The sequence below is a fragment of the Loxodonta africana genome, chromosome 9, assembly GCF_030014295.1.
Source record: "Loxodonta africana isolate mLoxAfr1 chromosome 9, mLoxAfr1.hap2, whole genome shotgun sequence".
NCBI lineage: Eukaryota > Metazoa > Chordata > Mammalia > Proboscidea > Elephantidae > Loxodonta > Loxodonta africana.
The window spans coordinates 84,722,873-84,749,399 of NC_087350.1; the positions used below are offsets into that span (position 1 = coordinate 84,722,873).

General features: G+C 40.0%; 1 long non-coding RNA gene across 1 annotated transcript in view; it reads right to left on the minus strand.

Moving 5' to 3' along the window:
• The window catches only part of LOC135232468 (uncharacterized), a 131,031-nt gene that overhangs the window by 6,719 nt on the left and 97,785 nt on the right, over positions 1-26,527 (minus strand). Inside the window, exon 3 of the long non-coding RNA XR_010323080.1 lies at positions 25,785-25,945. This is a non-coding gene — a long non-coding RNA (uncharacterized LOC135232468). The remainder of the gene's footprint in view (positions 1-25,784; positions 25,946-26,527) is intronic.

The following is a 26,527-nucleotide window of genomic DNA, read 5'->3' on the forward strand; positions in this document are numbered from 1 at the left end:
GGATGGCAAGACTTTGTCTCACATACTTTGGACGTATTATTAGGAGGGAACAGTCGCTGGAGAAGGACGTTATGATTGGTAAAGTATATGGTCAGCAAAAAAGAGGAAAACCCTCAATGAGGTGGATTGACACAGTGGGTGCAACAATGGGCTCAAATACAGCAACGATTGTGAGGATGGTGCAGGGCTGGGCAGCATTTCGTTCTAGGAGTCAGAACTGACTCAACGGCACCTAACAACAATCTGGAAAAACGAGCCCTAGTGGCTTAAGCGCACTTTCGGGTAAGTGCTTGGTTGCTAACTGGAAGGTTGGGAGTTCAAACCCACCTAGTGCCTCCATGGGAGAAAGATCTGGCAACCTGCTTCTGTAAAGATTACAGCCAAGGAAATCCTATGGAGCAGTTCTACTCTGTTATACGGGGCTGCTATGAATCAAAAACTACTTGAAGGCACCTAACAACAACAATCTGAAAAAGAAGCGTATGGAAAATACATAAATATTTCTTGTCTGATTATTGCTATTGTACTGACTCTCCAAAACATTTACAATTACCTACCATAATGTAAATTCCTGGGCTAAACTCTTCAGCCCCTCTTTGGAGTAATGCTGATGTTAGGACAGCAAATTTTTGTTGGGGGGCACCCTAAACATAATGTCTAAGTATTGGAATGCTGATGCGTATTTTATAATTTTAGGAGTTTATGAGGTTATATTTGGTGCCTATAATCCCTGGGGTGCCATCTGGAGAAAAGAAAACGGAATTTAACCAAAGGCAATGTAGAAATTTTGTAGAAGTAAATGGAAGTTTTGCAATTACAATGGGAAAGGATCCTCTTAAAGTTCAAACCCAAATTTTATGCCACTATATTAACATATATACATAGAATGACAATTTTTAAAGTTGTCATTTTTATGTAGGAAAAGAAATTTTTCCCTAAAACTGTTGTTTAATATTTTTTAAATAACATTTATTTTTCTTTTCAATTTAAAAAGTAATATCTGCTTACTATAGAAGAACTTAAAAAAATAATGTGGTACCACTGTAAAAATTAAAAAAAAATACAGCACAATACTAACAGCTAACACTTGTATAGTAGTCCCTGGGTGATGCAAATAGTTAAAGTGTTCAGCTGCTAACCAAAAGGTTGGTGGTTTGAGTCCACCAGGGGCACCTTTGAAGAAAGGCCTGGCTATCTACTTCTGAAAATTCAATCATTGAAAACCCTATGGAGCAAAGCTCTACTCTGACATACATGGAATCATCATGAGTGGGAATTGACTCAAGTGCAACTGGTTTTAACACTTGTATAGTACTTGCAATGTGCCAGACTTTGTTCTAAACGCTTGATATACATTAAGCATTTTGATTTTCACAACTCCTGAGCTAGGCATTATTAGTTCCATTTATAAACAGGAAACTGAGTCACAGAGAGGTTAATTAATTTGTGTAATTTGTCATACAACCAGTAAGTAGTAAAGAAGGGATTCATCTAGGCAATCTAGCTTTAGAGTCCACAGTCTTAACCACTTTGTGAAAATCACATTCAGTCTTCAAACAAATATTTACTGAGCACCGCTTTTTGTTTGAGACAGTGTACTTCTGGTGTTCTTGTATCTTATAAGTTCCCTTGATCATCTTCTGTTTTTTAAGACCACTAGTTCTCTTTTAAAAATTTCGAAAATATTGTTAACTTGAATTTTTAACTAGAAGTAGGGAAAATCTTTTAGATAATCAAACTCTTTTCCATTTTATTTTAGTTTCTAAAAGACTAGAATTTATTTGATGCTATTTTTATGGTACATTTTTACTCTCACCTGTATTGTTTTTGATAGGGCAGTGTCTAGTTTTCTTTCCACAAAAAAAACAAAAGATTTTATTTTTCAAGCATTGTTCAGCTCAAAAATGAAAACAATCCCAATCTAGACATAGCTTTCATGACTCTGATACCTCCATATAGTCACTGTCCTGAAAACTTTCTTATGAGTCAACATAGCTTACTACCTAAGAATGTGGGTTCTGGAATCAGCAAAACCGGGGTTCAAAATCTGGCTCTGCCATTTACTAGATGTGTCACCTTAGACAAGTTATGTTAACCTTTTGTACCTCAATTTCTTCATGTGTAATATAGGAATAACAAGAATATCCACCTATAGGGTTATGAATGTTCAATGAAAGAATGCATGTAAAGTGCTTAATACCCTGCCTTACATATTGTAACCAAACCAAAAAACCCATTGCCATCGGGCCGATTCTGACTCGTAGTGACTTTATAGGACAGAGTAGAACTGCCCCATAGGGTTTTCAAGGAGCAAGTGGTGGATTTGAACTGCTGACCTTTTGGTTAGCAGCCTTAGCTCTTAACCACTGCACCACCAGGGCTCTCATATATATTGTAAGCGCTCTATAAATGTACAGTTGTAATAATAATCATCTTCATAATTATTATTACTGGCCTAAGGAGGAGAGCTTTGAGAAGGAGGGACCACTAAGTGTAGCATAAATGTCAAATATGATAAAGACTGGAAGGTACCCAATAGATTTAGCAACTGGAAGGTCACTGGTGATCATAGTAAGAGCTGATGGGAGAGAGGCTGAAGCTGTACAGCAGTGGGCTGCACAAGGAACAGGAAGGTAGGGAGAGAAAGCCGAAGGGAAGAGGTGGTTCTGGCAGGAGAAACTCTGAAGGAGGGACAACTAGGCCACATCTACTATACGGCCTTTGTCTCTACGTGCAATTGGTAACAAGGTGCCATCTTACAAAGACTATGGTACATCTGGAACCTTGTGTAGGAGAGTCAGTCTTTTCCTTCTCTGGGTTGGTGCATTTCTAACCCTTCATTACAAGAAAAAAAATTAAAACTCCAAGTTCTATTTCTGTCTTCTACGTTGTTTGCTAAATTACAGCTTTAAATATTTAAAGGTTTCCAGCATGCATAGCAAGCTGATGCAATAAATACAAAAAAAAAAAAAGCTGATCTGTAAAATGCAAGGGAGATTAGTAAAGAGTTACCTATTCCCACCTGGCCCAGGAATCATGGTAGAGCTTTCAAGCATTTGGGGGAATCAAATGCAAGCCAAACATGGTTGATTCATAAGTTTTAATATTGCATACTAAATTGCAAACCAGTTTGGCACTTGCCTATCAATCTGGTAAAATGCAGCAGCTGATGGCTTACATTTTTCCTGACTGTTTTTATCTGTATACCTAGGATTTATCTGTATAGCAATAAGCTTTTCAAGCTGGGACAGTACGGAGGATGCTTGAGGTTGTAATTTATTATTATTCCACTTAACATTGTATTTTGGGTCAGTAGTCTCACTTTACCCAAGATCTTTCTGAATAATTTCAATTAATCTGTCAGAAGGAGGAATAATTCCTCAAGGGTAAGGATAATAGTTTTTGCTGTTGTTAGGTGCCGTTGAGTTGGTTCCAACTCAGCAACCCTGTGAGAAGCCAGAAACGTACAATAGAATGAAACACTGCCTGGACCTCCACCATCCTCACAATCATTGCTATGTTTGAGTCCATCGTTGCAGCCACTGTGTCAGTCCATCTCATTGAGGGTTGTCCTCTTTTTTGCTGACCCTCTACCAAGCATAATGTCCTTCTCCAGGGACTGGGCCCTCCTAATAACTTGTCCAAAGTACATGACACGAAGTCTCGCCATCCTTGCTTTTAAGGAGAATTCTGGCTGTACTTCTTCCAAGACAGATTTGTTTGTTCTTCTGGCAGTCCATGGAATATTCAGTACTCTTCGCCAACACCGTAATTCAAAGGCATCAATTCTTCTTTGGTCTTCCTTATTCAATGTCCAGCTTTTGCCTGTGTATGAGGCAATTGAAAATACCATGGCTTTCGTCAGGCTCACCTTAGTCCTCAAAGTGACATCCTTGCTTTTTAACACTTTAAAGAGGTCTTAGGCAGCAGATCTGCCCAATGCAATACATCATTTGATTTCTTGACTGCTGCCTGATTGTGGATCCAAGTAAAATGAAATCCTTAACAACCTCAATACTTCCTCTGTCTATCATGATGTTGCTTATTGGTCCAATTGTGAGGATTTTTGTTTTCTTTATGTTGAGGTGTAAACCATACTGAAGGCTGTAGTCTTTGATCTTCATCAGTAAGTGCTTCAAATTCTCTTTGCTTTCAGCAAGCAAGGCTGTTAATGAGTCTTCCTCCAACCCTGATGCCACTTTCTTCTTCATATAGTCCAGCTTCTCGGATCATTTGCTCAGCATACGGATTGAATAAGTATGGTGAAGGGATAAAACTGTGACACACAACTTTTCTGATTTTAAGCCACTCAGTATCCCCTTGTTTTGTTGGAACAACTGCCCCTTGGTCTATGTGTAGGTTCCTCATGAGTACGAGTGTGTGTTCTGGAATTCCTATTCTTTGCATTGTTATCCATAATTTTTGATGATCCACACAGTCAAATGCCTTTTCATAGTCAATAAAACACAGATCCCCCATGTGTCTGTCAGTTTTCCATACCGTGGGGGCTTGTGTGTTGCTGTGATGCTGGAAGCTATGCCACTGGTATTCAGATACCAGCAGGGTCACCCATGGAGGACAGGTTTCAGCTGAGCTTCCAGACTAAGACAGACTAGGAAGAAGGACCCGGCAGCCTACTTCTGAAAAGCATTAGCCAGTGAAAACCTTATGAATAGCAGCGGAACACTGTCTGATATACTGCTGGGAGATGAGCCCCCCAGGTTGGAAGGCACTCAAAAGATGACTGGGGAAGAGCTGCCTCCTCAAAGTGGAGTTGACTTTAATGACGTGGATGGAGTAAAGCTTTCGGGACCTTCATTTGCTGATGTGCCACGACTCAAAATGAGAAGAAACAGCTGCAAACATCCATTAATAATCGGAACTTGGAATGTACGAAGTATGAATCTAGGAATATTGGAAATAGTCAAAAATGAAATGGAATGCATAAACATCGATATCCTAGGCATTAATGAGCTGAAATGGACTGGTATTGGCCATTTTGAATTGGACAATCATATAGTCTACTATGCTGGGAATGACAACTTGAAGAGGAATGGTGTTGCATTCATTGTCAAAAAGAACGTTTCAAGATCCATCCGAAAGTACAACTCTGTCAGTGATAGGATAATATCCATACGCCTACAAGGAAGACCAGTTAATACGACTACTATTCAATTTACCCACCAACCACTAGGGCCAAAGATGAAGAAATAGAAGATTTTTATCAGCTGGTGCAATCTGAAATTTATCGAACATGCAATCAAGATGCATTGATAATTACTGGCGATTGGAACGTGAAAGTTGGAAACAAAGAAGAAGGACCAGCAGTTGGAAAATATGGCCTTGGTGATAGAAACAATGCCGGAGATCAAATAATAGAATTTTGCAAGACCAGCAACTTCTTCATTGCAAATACCTTCTTTCACCAACATAAACGGCGACTATACACATGGACCTCACCAGATGGAATACACAGAAATCAAATTGACTACATCTGTGGAAAGAGACGATGGAAAAGCTCAATATCATCAGTCAGAACAAGGCCAGGGGCCGACTGTGGAACAGACCATCAATTGCTCCTATGCAAGTTCAAGCTGAAACTGAAGAAAATCAGAGCAAGTCCACGAGAGCCAAAATACAACCTTGAGTATATCCCACCTGAATCTAGAGACCATCTCAAGAAGAGATTTGACACACTGAACACTAGTGACCAAAGACCAGACGAGTTCTGAAATGACATCAAGGACATCATCCATGAAGAAAGGAAGAGGTCACTGAAAACACAGGAAAGAAGGAAAAGACCAAGGTGGATGTCAGAGGAGACTCTGAAACTTGCTCTTGAGCGTCGAGCAGCTAAAGCAAAAGGAAGAATTGATGAAGTAAAAGAACTGAACAGAAGATTTCAAAGGGCCTCTCGAGAAGACAAAGTAAAGTATTATGATGACATGTGTAAAGAGCTGGAGATGGAAAACAAAAAGGGAAGAACATGCTTGGCGTTTCTCAAGCTGAAAGAACTGAAGAAAAAATTCAAGCCTTGAGTTGCAATAGTGAAGGATTCCATGGGGAAAATATTAAATGATGCAGGAAGCATCAAAAGAAGATGGAAAGAATACACAGAGTCGTTATACCAGAAAGAATTAGTCGATATTCTACCATTTCAAGAGGTGGCATATGATCAGGAACTGATGGTACTGAAGGAAGAAGTCCAAGCTGCTCTGAAGGCATTGGCGAAAAACAAGGCTCCAGGAACTGATGGAATATCAATTGAGATGTTTCAAGAAACAGATGCAGCGCTGGAGGTGCTCATTCGTCTATGCCAAGAAATATGGAAGACAGCTTCCTGGCCAACTGATTGGAAGAGATCCATATTTACGCCTATTCCCAAGGTGATCCAACTGAATGTGGAAATTATAGAACAATATCATTAATATCACATGCAAGCAAAATTCTGCTGAAGATAATTCAAAAATGGCTGTAGCAGTATATCAACAGGGAACTGCCAGAAATTCAGGCCAGTTTCAGAAGAGGCTGTGGAAACAGGGATATCATTGCTGATGTCAGATGGATCCTGGCTGAAAGCAGAGAATACCAGAAGAATGTTTACCTGTGTTTTATTGATTATGCAAAGGCATTTGACTGTGCGGATCATAACAAACTATGGACAACACTGCGAAGAATGGGAATTCCAGAACACTCATTTGTGCTCGTGAGGAACCTTTACATAGATCAAGAGGCAGTTGTTCAGACAGAACAAGGGGATACTGATTGGTTTAAAGTCAGGAAAGGTGTGCGTCAGGGTTGTATTCTTTCACCATACTTATTTAATCTGTATGCTGAACAAATAATATGAGAAGATGGACTATATGAAGAAGAACAGGGCATCAACATTGGAGGAAGACTCATTAACAACCTGTGTTATGCAGATGACACAATCTTGCTTGCTGAAAGTGAAGAGGACTTGAAGCACTTACTAATGAAGATCAAAGACCACAGCCTTCAGTGTGGATTACACCTCAACATAAAGAAAACAAAAATCCTCACAACTGGACCAATAAGCAACATCGTGATTAATGGAGAAAAGATTGAAGTTGTCAAGGATTTCATTTTACTGGGATCCACAATCAACAGCCATGGAAGCAGCAGTCAAGAAATCAAAACATGCATTGCATTGGGCAAATCTGCTGCAAAGGGCCTCTTCAAGGTGTTGAAGAGCAAAGATGTCACCCTGAAGACTAAGGTGCGCCTCACCCAAGCCATGGTATTTTCAATCGCATCATATGCATGTGAAAGCTGGACAATGAATAAGGAAGACCGAAGAAGACTTGACGCCTTTGAATCGAGGTGTTGGCGAAGAATACTGAATATACCATCATGGACTGCCAAAAGAATGAACAAATCTGTCTTAGAAGAAGTACAACCAGAATGCTCCTTAGAAGCAAGGATGGCGAGACTGCGTCTTACATACTTTGGACATGTTGTCAGGAGGGATCAGTCCCTGGAGAAGGACATCATACTTGGCAGACTACAGGGTCAGCGGAAAAGAGGAAGACCCTCAACGAGGTGGACTGACATATTGGCTGCAACAATGAGCTCAAGCATAACAACGATTGTAAGGATGGTGCAGGAACGGGCAGTGTTTCATTCTGTTGTGCATAGGGTCGCTATGAGTCGGAACCAACTCGACGGCACCTAACAACAACAACAAAACACAGATAAACATCTTTCTGGTGTTCTCTGCTTTTAGCTAAGATCCACCTGACAGCAGCAATGATATCCCTCATTCCATGTCCTTTTCTGAATCTGGCTTGAATTTCTGGCAGTTCCCTCTCGATGTACTGCTGCAACAGTCTTTTAATTATCTTCAGCAAAGTTTTACTTGTGTGTGATATCAGTGATATTGTTTGATAATTTCTGCGTTCTGTTGGATCACCTATCTTTGGAATGGGCGAAAATATGGATCTCTTCCAGTCGATTGGCCAGGAAGTTGTCTTCCAAATTTCTTGGCATAGATGAATGAGCACTTCCAGAGTTGCATTCCTTTGTTGAAACATCTCAGTCAGTATTCTGTCAATTCCTGGAGCCTTGTTTTTCACCAATGTCTTCAGTGCAGCTTGGACTTCTTCCTTCAGTACCACAGGTTCTTGATCATATGCTAGCTCCTGAAATGGCTGAATTTAGACCAGTTCTTTTTTGGTATAGTGACTCTGTGTATTCTTTCCATCTTCTTTTGACACTTTCTGCGACATTTAATTTTTTGCCCGTAGAATCCTTCAGTATTGAAACTCAGGGCCTAATTTTTTTCTTCAGTTCTTTCAGCTTGAGAACCGCTGAGTGTGTTCTTCCCTTTTGGTTTTCTAACTCCAAGTCTTTGCACATTTCATTGTAATACTTTACCGTGTCTTCTCGTGCTACACTTTGAAATCTTCCGTTCAGCTCTTTTACTGCATCATTTCTTTGTGGGCTCATTTTAATTTTCTTCAGCTTCAACTTGAACTTACATATGAGCAATGGATGATCTGTTCCAACGTCACCCTGGTCTTGTTCTGACTGATGATACTGAGCTTCTCTTTCCACAGATGTGATCTCCTGCATCATTTCTATTACCAAGGCCATGTTTCCAACTATAGATCCTTCTTTCCAACTTTCGAATTCCAATCACCAGCGATTATCAATGTGTCTTGATTGCCTGTTTGATCAATTTCAGACTCCAGATGTTGGTTAAAATCTTCAATTTCTTTATGTTTGGCTAATGGTTGGTGAGCAAATTTGAATAACAGTCATATTAACTGGTCTTCCTTGTAGGTATTTATATATTATCCTATTACTGACAGCATTGTACTTCAGGATAGATCTTGAAAAGTTCTTTCTGATGAATGTGACACTGGTCTTTTTCAATTTGTCATTCCTGGCATAGTAGAAGATATGATTGTGTAATTCAAAATGGCCAATACCAGTCAATTTCAGCTTCCTAATACCTTGGATATTGATCTTTACGTGTTGTGTTTCATTTTTGACGACTTCCAATTTTCCTGGAGTCCTGATGGCGAAGTGGTTAAGAGCTCAGGCTGCTAACTAAAAGGTTGGCAGTTTGAATCCACCAGCCACTCCTTGGGAACCCTATGGGGTAGTACTATAGGGTTTCTGTGAATTGGCAATAGGCCCCCTCCATTTTTCCTAGATTCATACTTTGTACATTCCATGTTCCAATTATTAATGGATGTTTGCACCTGTTTCTTCTCATTTTGAGTTGCACCACATCAGTAAATGAATACCCTGAAAGTTTGACTCCATCCATGTCATTAAGGTTGACTCTATTTTGAGTGCCTTCCAACATGAGGGGCTCATCTTCCGGCACTATATCAGACAATGTTCCTCTGTTATTCACAACACTTTCACTGACCAATTTTTTCAGAAGTAGATAGCCAGGTCCTTCTTCCTGTTAAATGCTGTGCCTTTATCAAACAGGGGTACTGGAAATATTGCCTGACAGAGTATCTGGGAATTTATAGGTCCAAGGAGATCCTAAATTCTCCCTCTGGTGTGCTTATGGAATCTTTGATATATTGTTATTGTGGGGAAGCAGAAAGGGCCTGCACTAGTATGACAAAGTCCAATAACAAGTCTAAGCTCTGTTACTTAGCTTTGTGAACAGGTTTACTTCATCTTGTCTCTAAGCTCCATTTCCTTATCTGTGAAGTTGGGTGACTGTGATAACCTCATGGATTGTTGTCCAAATGAGACGAGTTGTTGGGTTTCTGGCATGCCGAGGGTTCAATAAATTCCTCCTGGATTTGGATTCCTAGCATACCTCTACTTTCTATTCAATAAATATTTTGAATTCTTCCTGTGACTACTATCAGTACCAGTTGCTGCTGAATTTACTCTGACTCATGGTGACTCCATGCTCCACAGGGTTTTCAGCCTGTAACTATAACCTGTATGATAACCTCCAAACTCCATCCCAAAGATGGGTAGGGAGCTACCTGTTCACAGTTACTGCTAGAATTGTATGACAGGTTGGTGAAGTAATGTGACTTCACTATCCTGGAGGTTAGGACCCCTGGCCCAGCCTTTAACCCATTAATGTACTGGAAAACCACATCAACTCTCTGAGCCTGCTTCCTGATTTGTAAATGATGCTGGGAGGCCAGGGGCAGACACTGATGTAGAATAAATAAATTCTAAGTTTCTTCTGTCTTGAATGTTCTAGATCTAGATTGGAAATTTCTTTCCATCCTGGGCTATTCAGTCATACTTCTTGCTCACGGTAATTCATTAAGAAGCATTATTACTAGTCATTATTACTTCCAGTAACTTTAAATGATTCCCGTGGAAGAATTTAGCAGCTAATGAAACCATTCGCAATAAATGAATTTGCTGACGAAAATGTGGTGCAGTCCTATGAAGAAAGGAATTTGTTTTATAATTAAAATTTATTAAAAGAAAGTCATTACCATTCAGTTCCTGAATTGCAGATGTATGAATATTTCTTGATATAACAAATAAATAGATTCGGTAGCCTATATAAGCCATCTATTAAATAAGGTCAAACACGAGCACAAGCTATTTGCACATTTGAAGAAATGTGGAAGGGGCTGTGTTCTGATCACTTGCCATTCTGTGATGCTGTTCAGTACTGGTGGCTTAAAATATTATCTTTGCCTACAAGGATCCTGCAGGCTAATTTCAGCAGCTGGGAACCTGCCCAGAATGTCATTGGCTTTTGGGTAAGCTGCTTCAGGCGGTCACCAGCAGGCATCTGTCTCCAGATCTAGAGGGAGTTTGCAGTGGCACAGTTCCCAGTTTCGGAGCCAAACATTTTTGTTAGAATAAATGTGAGATTTGTTTAAAAGTTGTTTAAAAGTTGCATACACACAAAAAGGAGAGTTACTTTGACCATTCAGGGATCAACGCTGATATTACTCAGGACCAACTACTGAAACAGAATAGAAGGGAAGTTACATATAAGGGGTCCCTGCGAAGTGCTCAGTGCATCTGCTGTAACATAGGGTCCTCCTGTACAGCGACCAAGCACCATAGGCTTGCGATCGGCCAGACCCAGATTTAATTCCCAGTTCTGCTGTTCGTTAGCTATGCAACTTTGGACACAACGTGTAAAATAAGGATAATAAAACTACCTACCTCATATGGTGAATGAAATGAGATAATGTGTATTATATGCTTTGTAAAGCATTTTTTGTTATAATAATATTATATATAATATCCACTGCCGTTGAGTTGATTCCGACTCATAGTGACCCTATAGAACAGAGTAGAACTGCCCCATAGAGTTTCCAAGGAGCGCCTGGCGGATTTGAACTGCTGCCCTGTTGGTTAGCAGCCGTAGCACTTAACCACTACTCCACCAGGATTTCCTATTTTAGCATTACTTATTACTTTTACTGTTATTTTGATAATAAAAAACTAAAATAAAAATAAAGTCTACAAACTATTATTATTAATAATAATATTACTAGTGATGACATTGATAATAATTATTAACACCTATTATTTGGGATTATTGATAATGATGTCCCCTGGTGGCACAGTAGTTAAGTGCTTGGCTGCTAGTACAAAGGTCAGTGGTTCAAACTCAACAACAGCTCCATGGGAGAAAGTTGTGGCAGTCTGCTTTTGTAAAGATTTATAGCCTTAAAACCCTATGGGGCATCTCTACTCTGTCATAAAGGGTCACTATGAGTAGGAATTGATTTGACGGGATACAACAACAACATTATTGATAGTAATAATTATTAAAATAATTAAAAAATATAATAATAACCGAGAAAGTTTAAGAAACTTGCCCAAGGTCACAAAGCTAACAGCCGGCAGGGCCAATGTGAGAACCTTAACCAAAAAAAACCAAACCCAGTGCCCTCGAGTCGATTCCAACCCATAGCAAACCTTATAGGGTACTATATAAGGTCTATCTGCGTATGATTATACCACGAGGCAACAAAAGAGGAAGGGCGATGGTTATTCCAAGAGCACCAACAGCAAAGGCAAAATCTGCTGACTAACACTTGTTGTGGAACAGTTGATTCTGGGCAGAATCCTGTCAGTCAGGGATAGAAAGCAGTGGAAGTCAGCCACAGCCGCAGCAATGGGCCTTCCCACTTTTCTTTCCACAGGCTGCGCTGCTGCCACAGAAAGACTCTGTAAACCTCAGGACATTCCTGAAACCAGACAAACCTAAGCTGACCTACTTGTGAATTAACAGTAAGATTTAACAAAATAAATACTGAGAAGTGCAATCACTGTAGCGTCTTCGTTTTCTATCATTTCTCTTGTCTTCCTCTACACTGCTGTTACCTATGTTGACAGGGTGCAATGCCTCAGAGTGCAGTCTCATTCTAGATCCCAAACTGTGGGAAGTGGACAAAATGCCCTTTGGTTTTTCCTTCCCCCAAAGTTTCTGGAGTTTTTCTTTTGCACTCCCCTTAAGCAAAGATGTGGAGGGGGAAGCCAGGACCCTAACATCTGACCTCTTACCCTTCTCACCTTTTGGCAAAAGACCTTTTCTTTTTCATGCTTGTCTTGTGGAAATTTTCCTTGAGACATTGTCCTGAGTCCACTCTACCATGGCTTAGAGGAGAACTACACTTTCAGTCATGTAAGCACTGCTTCTTACTTGTAAAAATAAGATTTTGGAATTTATAGAAATGCTTTATCTCTCAACAACATCCAGCTTTCAAGTCTGTCTTGCTATGGAATAAGAAAAGGAAAAAGACGTTTGGTCAAGGCTGTACCCATTTTCTTCTTCCCTAGGACAATACATCTCTTGGCTTACCTTTAAGGCAGATGGATGCATGGGTGGAAGAAATAAAAACCTGAGAAATTACCGAGGAAATAATGGAAGATATTTTAAAAATCATTCCCCATTACACTGGTAAATATCCACAGTTGTGCCATTGGGATGGATCTTTCCTTCACTCATTCCTGAATATTTATAGAGAGCCAGCCTGTGCTGTTAACTGAACCTTCCCACTTTTCACAGCCCAGATAAAAACACTGAGGTTATCCATAGAATGGTCTGATTTTCATAGAGCTTTGGAAAAGTCTCATAGAAAATGAGTTGGTGCTTTTTCTGGACTATTTCTGATGAGAATCAAGATATGTGCTTTTGGGGGACTACTGTAACAAGCCCTCTGTTAGGGGTGCTATATCCAACCCCATGTGAATTTTGTATCAGTTATCTACCGCTGTGTAACAAATTATGCCCAAAGTTAGCAGATTAAAACAACCAACAAGATCTCCAGTGAGGTTCCAGTCAAGCTGTCAGCCAATTCTGCCATCATCTCAAGACTTGACTGGGGATGGAGTATCTACTTCTAAGCTCACTCACATGATTACTGACAGACCTCAGAAGATCTGCTTCCAGCTGTGCCTCTCCATGGGGTTACCTTATGACATGGCAGATGGCTTCCCCCAAGGTGAACAATTCAAGAAAGACTGAAAAAGAGTGCCAGAGATGGAAGCCACAGTCTTTTTATAACCTAATATCAGAACCGATATCCTTTCACTTCTGCCATATTTTGTTTGTTAGGAGTAAGTCAATAGGTCAAACTCACGCTCAGGGTGAGGAGATTACACAGGATAGGAAAGTAAGAAGTGGGGATTATTAGGTGTCATATTAGAGGCCATTTAGCACAACATTCTTTTCCAGCCATAAACGCCTCTTGGCTTGCAGGTCATACATAAATTTCCATGATTTCCCCCAATTTTTTTCACATAAATGTCCACAAGCATTTAAATAATTATTTCACATTTTGTGCCTTATCTCAAATGAGTTTGTGTAAACCTGCCATAATAGTGACAGTTTGCAGGGTGCACAGAATGGAGCGTTCTTTCTAAGGTGGCGTTTTGTAACCATGTGCTCTCTGTTTGCTAGTGAGAGGATATATTGTGATATAATCATGGAATTTCAAATGAGTGGTTAATGGGATGACTTAGAAATACAGGAGGCTTTACCCATGTTCATTCATGTCCTGCCATTTCAGGAATTGCTTTAACTGTAAAAGCACCTGAACTCATCAGGTCATGAAATGAAGAGTCAAGAAATCTGGTTTTTAACCCCAGCCTTGACATGGGACAATTTACTTTATCTCTCAGAGGTTTTGTTTCTTTATTGGGAAAATTCAGAGTTGGACTGAATGGTCTCTAAGAGCCCTTTCAGCTCTAGCATCCTATGCTTCTTCAGTCATAGCTGTTTTTAGTCTAGGTGTGGAGCCAGGTGAATGGTTTTGTTGCAAACTTGCTCTGGTTGTATAGATTGCTGGGAATGAATAAAGTGTTACTATTTGGCAGTTCCTAGAAGGAGAGAGGCCCTGGAAACATATTCCCACTAGTCTTGTATGGGGGAAACATAACAATGAACATTTATTGAAATCTTACCATATGTCAGGTACTATGCTAAGCACTTTACAGGCATTCTCGTTTGATCCTAAAAACAATCCTTCGAAGTAGATTTTATTTAAATCCATAGTTAACAGAAGAAAAAACTGAGGCTTAGGGAGTAATTTGTCAAGATCATAGGCTAGTAATGAGCAGGGCCAAAATTCTAACCGAGGTCTGCCTGGCTCAAAGCCAGTTTCTTGACCTCTAAATTATCTATTTTGTGTACCAGTTCCTTGGGTGAGGCCTGATTAGCCAAGGATCCAGGACCCTGAGCAATGGAACTCTGGCCAGCGTGGTATCGTAGAAACCCTTTAGCAATCCATGGGAATGAACAATATTGTGTGACTTAAAGGGAGTTGGGTCCTATGAACACATACCATTATGTGTTGCTGAGCAGGGACAGCCAATAAACCCAGTGCTTCTTTTTTTCCCCCTTTCTGCTGTATTTTTTTAATTCATCATGAATATACATTTATTTGAAAACCTCTCCTGTTTTTTCGTGAGTAAGAAAACTACAAAATGGAAATGCCTGTTTTGGACCCTCTGGCCCTCCTGGAGGTATAGCCGTAAGTGTTAGCAGCATCCCCACTGAAACGTTGCTGCTTCTTGTTGCCAGAAGGTCTTTCAAAATAGGCAGCACTTTGAGGCTGTGGTTTTTTTTTTTTTTTTTTGCTCCTTTAGGCTTTTAGTCACACATATAAAGCCGAGAATTGAATTGGAGTGTTGGGTTCAGCCACAGCACACTGTGGAATAGTCTGGAGGAATCTCACTGGGAGCCCCCTGGCAAGGAATGTGTCTGGTCACTGGTTCCTCCTGGTTCATGCTGATGCTGCTATATAAGCCAGTTCGTGCTATGGCTGAAGATGGGATAACCTCAATCACTTTTCAGGAACTCTTGTTCCTAACTGACTGTTTTGAGAAGGAGCCCTTCGTAGTTGGAAGGACTATTTTATTTAGCCATTAATTTGGCCGTGCTCTAAAGAAAATTTCCACTAGCATGAGGAAGCCACTCCAAAGATTTTACTAGATGGGAATGGCTGTACTAGAATTACCAGAACTGTAAAGTGACAAGGTATGATCTCTACAATTTATGGGGAATTTTCCAAGAACTTTGTGTATTACCTCATTAAATAATTTTACCTTTCTTGGGTGATTTTTTTTTTTTTTGGGTGATAGGTACTATTATTATCTCCATCATGCAGGCGATATTTACAGGGATTAAGAGACTCATTCAAAGTTACATTACTTGCATGTGTGTATATATAGGTGTATGCATGCATATATATCCATATATAATAAGGAATATAGGGACACAGTTATGGGCACTTTTAAGCTTAACCAAACACTTCTCAGGATTGGTTTTCTGAGTTTGAGGGCTTAGCACCATAGTCTCATGGGACAACACAGTCAATTGGCATAATATAGTTCATAAAGTTTATGTTCTATATCCTAGTTTGGTGACTAGTATCTGGGGTCTTAAAAGCTTACAAGTGGCCATCGAAGATACAACTACTGGTCTGTACTCACCCAGAGCAAAAGAGAAAGAAGGAAAACAAAGACTCAGAGAAGAAAGTAGTCTACAGGACTGAGAGTCTACATGAACCACAGATTCGTCCACCCTGAGAACAGAAGAACTAAATGGTGCCTGGCTATCAAACCAACCATTCTGATCGGGGCCACAATAGATGAATCCAGATAGAATGGGAGAAAAATGTGGACCAGAACCTCAAATTCTTAAAAAAAATGCAGACTTTCTGGACCTGTTGAGACTGGAGGACTCCATGAGACTATTGCCCTGAGATATTCTTTAAACCTCCAACCGAAACTAATCCCTGAGGTCACCGCTTAGCTAAATAACAAATTGGGTCACAAAATAAAGGATACCACCAGTGAGTACTGTGCTCCTTTAAAAAAATCATCTCTATGAGACCAAATGGTCAACAATTACTTTAAAACAAAGATGAAAATGTAAGGGGGCAAGAAAACGAGATTAAAGGAAACAGAGCAACCAGAACGGAAATAATGAGAATGTTCACGCATTCTGAAGAATGTAACCAATGTCACCGAACAATTTCTGTAGAAATTGTTGAATGGGAACCTAAAGTGCTGTGTAAATCTTCACCAAAAACACAATCAATTATTATTAAAAAGTTATAATACTTGTAACTAGGAGAGATGAACTAGAACTTGGGTTTCCGAATCCAAAGCCAGTTTTCTAAGCCACTATGCAAACTACCTCCAAATAAGTAAAGGCCTTCTTTAATTTGAACCCCAGAAACTTGGATCTATGCTCATCTGGTTGGGGTAGGATTGGCATTTAAATTTTGCATTTCCTAAATCTGTAGCATAGGCAAAATTTAAGGTTGAATAGTTAAATTATTTTAAAAGAATAAACATTTGTAAAGCATTTCAAAATTATTCAATTACAAAATTGATTTGAAATATGGAATCATAAAACCTCAGGGTTAGGAAGAACCTCAGAAGTAACAGATCACGACTCCATCCTTCTCCATGTTGCTCATCATTCTCACTGATTCATTTAACAATCCTCATGGGCAGCATACTCTTAATTTGTAAAGCTCTATGCCGTTAAGACACTCTATGACTCAGGTTTCTTCCTCATTCGATTTCTACTTCCCTCAATATTAGACCAAAATGGTGTGGATTAGTTACTACTGAATCTCTTACATGCCTTATCATAGAGCAAAATTTATGCAACTTTGACCCAAAAAAAAAAAAAAAACCAAACCCATTGCTGTCGATTCCAACTCGGGGTGATCCCATGTGTTACAGAGTAGAACTACTCCGTAGGGTTTTCTTGGTATAATCTTTATGGAAGCAGATCGCCAGGCTTTTCTTCCATAATGCCACTGGGTTGATTAAACTGCCTACCTTTAGGTTAGTAGTCAAGTGCAAACTGTTTGTGCCACCCAGGGAGGGACCTATAATGCTTTAACTCTCTCTATGTTTACCTTCTTTGGAGAACTTGAATATTTGATGATACAAAAACCAGCCAAGCCCATTGCCGTCAAGTCAATTCTGACTCAGAGGGACCCTGTAGGACAGAATACAACTGCCCTGTAGGGTTTTCAAGGAGCAGCTTGTAGATTCAAACTGCCGACATTTTGGTTAGCAGCTGAGCTCTTAACCACTATGCAATCCAGGGCTCCCCACTTGATAATACTGCTTGTTTATTTGCTTATTCTTCCAGCTTGTTTGACTAGAGCTCTAGAGCTGTGTTTCACAAAATGCAGCCACTGGCCACATGTGGCTGTTGAGCATTTGAAATGTAGTTAGTGCAAATTGAGAAGTGCTGAGAAAGTGTAAAATACAACAGATTTTGAAGACTTAGTACCAAAAAAAAAAGGGGGGGGGGTGGGTAGGTATGTAACACATTTCATTAACAAATATTTTTATATTGATTACATGCTGAAATAAAATTTTCGATAGATGGAGCTAAGTAATGTATATTAGAAAAATTAATTTTATGTTTTTTAAAATGTTCTTAAGCTGGTTACCAGAAAATTTAAAATTACATACGTGACTCACATTATATTTCTATTGGGCAATGGCGGACTAAAGCATAGACAGATTCAATAATAAAGGAGATATAACTAGAAAAGTTGACTGAGTCCCAAGCTTGGAAGGTCTTGCATAACATTTATGAATCACTCTGTGTGCCAAATATTGCCCACAAATTACAGAAAGATACAATATCTTCCCTCAGGGTTTATATCTTTTATACAGTAAGTATATCTTTGCCATGCAAATATTCACAATTGTCTGAGCCAGTCACCCTTCTCAGTTCCTTGCTTGTTGTATTTCTTAAGATAGTCGAGAAGCTGGAAAAAAAATAGCAAGAATGGAGGTGAGAAAAGAAGAGGGTACAGTCCTGTAAGGAAGTTAGGAGACAGTTTGTGTAATTTCCATTTTAGAGTGATGAAAAAGAAGGTACACCAAGTCATTAACCCAAGGTGCTGTCTCTGGCAGGCCTTTCGCAAGAGTTATAATACCTACTTAAGTGGGTCACAGCCTGATTGTTAATTTCCATTCATGAAGTTTGTTTCATTTTTTGGTGTCTCAGTTAGCTCCAAGGTGGTGCTTTAAACAGTCATGAAGGCATCCATGGAGGTAGTCAAAGTTTCTGGAGTGGTCATCATTAACTTCCTTTGTCAGTATTTCTCTACCTTCCGATAAGTCTTCAGCAGAATTTGAACTATACCCCTGGAATCCAACCAGCAAGCTATTATCAGAATTTTCCAGCCACTCCTGGATGCTATTGCCAACGAGCTGTAAAGACTTATATAGAAGGAAATGCCAGCCTTGCTGAGTAAGGAAACTCCTTCAACCCAAGGTTGACTGGTAATTAGCATGATGGCATTCATGGGATCACAGGAGGTACAGTTAGCCCAGACCCAGCTCCATCTGAGCTGTTCAGCCAAGGAAAGGCACTGTTAGGGTGCTGAAATGTTCCAGTTCCATGCAGAGCATGGCTGGCAGGGTCAACGTGTAGGCAGCAAGTGTGGTTACCAGCCCTCTAAATTCTGGAGTTCCTTTGGTGTGGTGAGAGTGTGAATGAAAGAGAATAAAAGTTGATGACTGATAAAATTTGTGCTACCCACAAGCTTATGTTTTTGATTCAGATTTAGGTTGGGTGAAGGTGGGATGCCCGGTTTGAATAGACCCCAAAGTGACTCAAATTTGGAGATTTAATTGAAAGAGGATGGGCTTTGGAGACAAACAAATTGAGTTTGTGTAGTGGTTCTACCAGTTACCAGCTGCATGGTCTTGGCCAAATTACACAATCCCTTTGATCTTCAATTTCATCACCTATAAAATGGAGTTACACTACCTACTTCCTGGGGTTGTTGTCAGGCTTAACTGAGATGCGTATGCAAAAACACTGGGTGTTCACTACAAGGAATGCAATGAATCCTCCCTCCTTTTCTCCCCAAAATCAAGAAACCAAAACCATTGCTATCGAGTAGATTCTGACTCTGAGCGACCCTATAAGACAGAGTGTTTTATTGTTAAATCCTTAATATAAACCCTCAATAAGGTGGAATGACCTAATAACTACAACAGTGAGCTCGAACATACTGACAATTGTGAGGATGGTGCAGGACTGGGTAATATTTTGTTCTGTTATGCATATGGTTGTCATGAGTTGAAGCTGACTCAATGGCAACTAACAACAACCTCTTGAAATAGAATTTTGACTTTTGGTAATAAAAGCATGTTTTTAAAAATGTCTTCTCTTTGAAGTTAGTTGAATTATAATGATGATATTGATGATGATGAATAGTTTAAAAAATATTTATTGTGGTAAAATATATACAACATTTGTCATTTTTACCATTTTTAAGTATACAATTCAATGACATTAATTACACTTACCACGTTGTGCAACCTCATCACTATCCATTTCCAAATGTTCCTCACCCTTAACAGAAATCCAGAGCCCATTATGCAAGAATTCCCCATTTCCTTCTCCCACCAGTTCCTGGTAATCATCACTAATCATGTCTCCATGCATTTGCTTATTGTAGATATTTCATATAAGTTGTTGTTGTTAGTGGGTGTTCAGCCAGGTCTAGTTTATGGCAATCTTACATATAACAGTAGAAAATGTTGTCCAATCCTGTGTACGATCCATGATCTTTGATGTGTTTGAGCCCATTGTTGCAGATATTTGTCAATCCATCTCATCGAGGGTTTCCTAATTTTCGCTGACCCTCTACTTCACCAAACATGATGTCCTTTTCTAGCAACTGGTCTTTCCTGATGATGTGTCTAAAGTGAGAAAGATTAAGTCTCACCATCCTTGCTTATTTTTTCTAAGACTTTTTTGTTGGTTATTCTGGAAGCCCATGATATATTCAATATTCTTCTCCAACACCACAGTTCAAATGCGTTGGTTCTTCTTTTGTCATTGTCCAGCTTTCACATGTATATGAGGCAGTTGAAAAGACCATGACTTGGGTCAGGCACACCTTAGTCATCAAAGTGACATCTTTGCTTTTTAAAACATTAAAGTTTTTAAAAAAGAGATCTTTTGCAGAAGATTTGCCCAGTGCAATACATTGTTTGATTTCTTGACTGTTGCTTCCATGGATACTGCTTGTTGAACCACGTGGAATGAAATCATCGACAACTTCAATTTCTTCTGCATTTATCATGTTCATTGGTCCAGGTGTGAGAATTTTTGTTTTCTTTACATTCAGGTGTAATCCATACTGAAGGCAGTGGTATTTGACCTTTATCAGTAAGTGCTTCAAGTCATCTTCATTTTCTGAAAGCAAGGTATGTCATCTTCACACTACATCTACGCTAAGTGAAGAGGAATTCAAGCAGAATGATTTTAAATTTTAGGAGAGTAGAGAAGGCACTGACGAGTCATAACTGAGAAGGTTCCTCTGTGGGGCTACCACTTTACCTTAAACAGATACCACTATAGCACTTTAATACCCTGGAGAGCAGTTATTCTCCACATGCCTGTCAGTTTGTTGTGCTGTGGGGGCTTTCATGTTGCTGTGATGCTGGAAGCTATGCCACCAGTATTTCAAATACTAGCAGGGTCACCCATGGTGGACAGGTTTCAGTGGAGCTTCCAGACTAAGACAGATAAGGAAGAAGGACCTGACAGTCTGCTTCTGATAAAACTGGCCAGTGAGCTTCTTATGAATAGCAGCAGAACATTGTCGGCTATAGTGCCAGAAGATGAGCCCCTCAGTTGGAAGGCACTCTAAATATGACAGGAGAAGAGCTGCCTCCTCTAAGTAGAGTTGGGCTTAATGACATGGATAAAGTCAAGCTTTCCGGACCTTCATTTGCTGATGTGGCATGACCCAAAATGAGAAGAAACAACTGAAAACATCCATTAATAATTGGAATGTATGAAGTATGAATCTAGAAAAATTGGAAGTCATCAAAAATTAAATGGAACACATAAAGATCGATATTCTAGGCATTAGTGAGCTGAAATGGACTGGTGTTAGCCATTTTGAATCAGATAATCATATAGTCTATTATGCCTGGAATGACAAATTGAAAAGGAATGGCATTGCATTCATCATCAAAAGGACATTTCAAGATCTATCCTGAATACAACACTACCAATGATAGAATAATATCCATATGGCTATCCCTGAAGGAAAAAAAAAAACCTTTGCCATCGAGTCAATTCCATCCCATAGCAACCCTACAAGACAGAGTAGAACTGCCTCATAATGTTTCCAAGGAGCAGATGGTAGATTTGAACTGCTGACCTTTTGGTTAGCAGCCATTTCACTTAACCACTGCACCACCAGGGCACCAATATGGCTACAGGAAGACCAGTTAATACGACTATTCTTCAAATACATGCACCAAACATTAATGCCAAAGATAAGCAATTGAAGATTTTTACAACTTCTGTAGTCTGAAACTGATCACATATACAATCAAGATGCATTGATAATTACTGGTGATTGGAACGCAAAAGTTGGAAACGAAGAAAGAACATATGGCCTTGGTGACAGAAACAACACTGGAGATCACATGACAGAATTTTGCAAGATCAACAACTTATTCATTGCAAATATCTTTTTCAACAACATAAATGGCAACTACACACATGGACCTCACCAGGTGGAATACGAAGGAATCAAATCAACTACATTTGTGGAAAGAGACAGGGAAAAGGTCAGTATGATCAGTCAGAACAAGGCCAGGGGCTGACTGTGGAACAGATCATGAATTGTTAACAGGCAAGTTCAAGTTGAAGCTAAAGAAAATTAGAACAAGTCCATGAGAGCCAAAATACAACCCGGAGTATATCCCACCTGAATTTAGAGACCATCTCAAGAACAGATTCGATGCATTGAATACTAATGACCAAAGACCAGATGAGCTGTGGAATGAAATCAAGGATATTATACATGAAGAAAGCAAAGGTCATTAAAAAGACAGCAAAGAAAGAAAAGACCAAAATGGTTGCCAGAAGAGTCTCTGAAACTTGTTCTTGAACTTGGTGTAGGTAAAACGAAAGGAAAAAATGAGGAAGTCAAAGGGCTGAATGGAAGATTTCAAAGGGTGGCACAAGAAGACAGAGTAAAGCATTATAATGAAATGTGCAAAGACCTGCAATTAGAAAACCAAAAGGGAAGAACATGCTCAGCATTTCTCAAGCTGAAAGAACTGAAGAAAAAATTCAAGCCTCTAGTTGCAACATTGGAATCTACAGGAAAAATACTGAACAATGCAGGAAGCATCAAAAGAAGATGGAAGGAATATACAGAGTCACTATATCAAAAAAATTGATCAGAATTCAACCATTTCAGGAAGTAGCATATGATTGAGAACCAATGGTACTGAAGGAAGAGGTCCAAACTGCACTGAAGGGAATGGCGAAAAACAAGGCTCCAGGAATTGAGGAAATAACAGTTGAAATATTTCAACAAAGAGATGCAGTGCCGGAGGTGCTCACTCGCCTATGTCAAGAAATTTGGAAGACAGCTACCTGACCAACTGAGTGGAAGTGATCCATATTTGTGTCCATTCCAAAGAAAGGTGATCTAACAGAATGTGGAAATTATCAAACAATATCATTAATATCACACATAAGTAAAATTTTACTGAAGATCATTCAAAAGCGGTTGCTGCAGTACATCAACAGGGAGCAGCCAGAAGTTCAAGCCAGATTCAGAAGAGGATGTGGAATGAGGAATATCATTGAGATGTCAGATGGATCCTATCTGAAAGCAGAGAATACCAGAAAGATGTTTACCTGTGTTTTATGGACTATGCAAAGGCATTTGACAATGTCGATCAGGACAAATTATGGACGACACTGCAAAGAAAGGGAATTGCAGAACACTTAATTGTGCTCATTGGGAACCTGTACATAGACCAGGAGGCAGTCCTTCAAACAGAACAAGGGGATACTGCATGGTTTAAAGTCAGTAAAGGTGTGCATCAGGGTTGTATTCCTTCACCATACTTATTCATTCTGTATGCTGGGCAAATAATCCAAGAAGCTGGACTATATGAAGAAGAATGTGGCACCAGGATTGGTGGAAGACTCATTAACAACCTGCAATACGCAGATGACACAACCTTGGTTGCAGACAGTGAAGAGGACTTAAAGCACTTGTTGATGAAGATTGAAGGCCACAACCTTCAGTATGGATTGCACCTCAACATAAAGAAAACAAAAATCCTCACAGCTGGACTAACACGCAACATCTTGATAGATGGAGAAAAGATTGAAGTTGTTATGGATTTCATTTTACTTGGATCCACAATCAAAGCCCATGGGAGCAGAGGTCAGGAAATCAGGAGATGCGTTGCACTGGGCAAATCTGGTGCAAAAGATCTCTTTAAAGTGTTGAAAAGCAAATATGTCACTTTGAGGACTAAGGTGAGCCTGACCCAAGCCATGGTACTGTCAATTGCCCCATATGCATGTGAAATCAGGACAATGAATAAGGAAGACCGAATAAAAATGGAAGCCTTTGAATTATGGTGTTGGCAAAGAATATTGAATAACCAGTGGACTGCCAGAAGAACAAACAAATCTGTTTTGGAAGAAGTACAGCCAGATTGCTCCTTAGAAGTGAAGATGACAAGACTTCGTGTCAGTGAAAAAGAGGAAGACCCTCAACGAGATGGATTGACACAGTGGCTGCAACAATGGGCTCAAGCATAACAATGACTGTGAGGATGGCTAAGGACTGAGCAGTGTTTTGTTCTGTTGTACATTGGGTTACTATGTGTCAGAACTGACTCGACTGCACCTAAGCACAACAGAGAAATCATTTATGTAAACCTTTCTCCTTAACGAGGCTATGAGCACCTTGTAGGGAAAGATTCAGTCTTCCTCATCTTTGCAACTTCAATATCTGGCTCAGTTACTGCTGCATAGTAGAAATGCAATAAATGGTTAAAGGTAAGATGAATGAATGAGTGATCGCTTGAGTAAAGAATCATTATAAAACAGTACCAATGTATAAATGTCTGGTTGATCATATTCTACATCGGCTACTTTCTGAGAGATAACAAACCTCTAGAGAATTTGCCACTGGTGAGCACTGATCTTCTCAGGGACAGTAATGTCAAGAAGAGCATAAATCCATTGAAGCCAAATACATCTGAGTCAGTGAAGTAGTTATTGGAAGGGCTTCTTCCTCTGACAGGTATATTCCTAAAACTTGGAACATGACAGAATACTTCCTTCCATTTCCCCAGCAGAGCCAAAGCCTAGTTTTAAGGATGGAAGAAACTTTACTTCTCCTAGCCTCATCCTCACATCTCTTCCCAGTCCCTGATTGGCCAGATTCCAGGACAAAGACTGGGCCACATTTACCAGTGGGAGGAGTCATTGTGTATTAAACAGTTGCATATGCAAGTTTGGCATCCTCTTCTTCTCCCTGCCTCCATGTGGCTGGGACAGTAAGTGAACCCAGAGCTAGGCACCCATCTGGCTTTCTCTTCCATTCTAAGTTCAGGCACTCTCATCTCTTTAAGCTTAGGAGGAAAGAGTTGCCTCTTCATGCTCGGGCCCAAGCTACCTGCGTGTCTTAGGCTTTGTTTTCTAGAGAAGCAAAGACAGTAAAGCATGTGTGTGTGTGTATGTATATGTATATGTGTGTGTGTGTGTGTGTGTGTATATATATACATATATATATATACAGAGAGAGAGGGAGAGAGAGATTTATATCAAGGAAATAGCTCATGCTATTGTAGATGCTGGAACAGCCCAAGTCTGTGGGTCAGGACAGAGTAGCTGCAGGGGCTGGCAAACCCAATACTGGCAAGTCAGAGAGCTGGTCTCTGACTCACAGGCTTTGAAGGCCGATGTATACCAAGATAAGCAGGCAAGACAGCAGGTAAGCTGTTAGCTCAAGTCCCAAGAACCAGAGGTCAGACGAACAGGATCCAGCTGCAGGATCCAGAGTGAGCAAAAGCCCATGAGCCTTGCCAGAAAGTCCACTTATATTTGATGCAGGCCACACCCCCAAGGAAACTCCCTTTCTACTGATTGGCTACTCGCAGCAGATTCCATCACAGAGGTTATCACATTATGTCAAATCTCTCATCATGGAAGTGATCACATCATCATATGACTGTCAAACTACATCATAACTGTCAAACCACTGACAATCATGGCCCAGCCAAGTTGACACACACCCTTAGCCATCACAGTCCCCCCCTTGTCAACTTGGCACCTGTACACATCTCCTTAAACCATATATAATCTCAGAATAAAGACAATTATAAAGTCATACCTGTGCTTAACATGATACAATGAACACACACACATCCAAATATGCACTAGCCTTGTTTATATATTATAAGTGAATAAAAGAAAAATATTTGATGTACACATACAAGGCAGAAATACTCACCAATTACAGTCCTTGTTTCTGCAACTGGTCACAATTGTAGCTGGTATTTAGAACTACCTTCTTCCACCACTCACTCCATATTCCCTTTGCCTTCAGCAAGCACCTTAGCTGGCCGTGGTTCCTTGCCTGGTAGGGTGACCCAACCTTCATTCCTAAAGGATCTGGACCATTAGTAGACATGTCAGAATGGGGTTGTTGTAGTTTTCCATTGACTTTAATCACAGGGCATAGTAGTACTAAAAGACACCCTAAGGGATCTCCTGCATTCCAGACACACCCTTCTTTACCTCCATTATGTAATGCCAATCCAATTTCCTCTTGGTAATCAGGATCAACCACATCAGCCCATATGGTAACTCCCTTCTTTGCCTGTTGATCAGAGGCATAAAGAGCCCAAAGTGGCCAGGTGGCATTTTTAGCTTCCAGTTCAATGGAACCAGTGATGTGCCTCCAGGAAGGAGCATTATTCCGTTTGGAACTAAGACCTCTGGACCAACAGAGCATAAGGTTGTGGGGACAGGAAGCAAAAATTTTGCAAGTGGGCCACTAGGGGTGATAGTGAGTGGTGTCACTTCCATTTCCACCCTTGATTCCTGGACCCATGAATCTTGGCTATGGGAGAAACAGTACCATATATTGGATGCTGGTTTAAAGTGTCCCAACCCTGCAGAGTATTGTCACCTAGCTGGAGCTGTAACTGTGTCTTTAGAAGACCATCCCATCGTTCTATCAAGCCAGCTGCT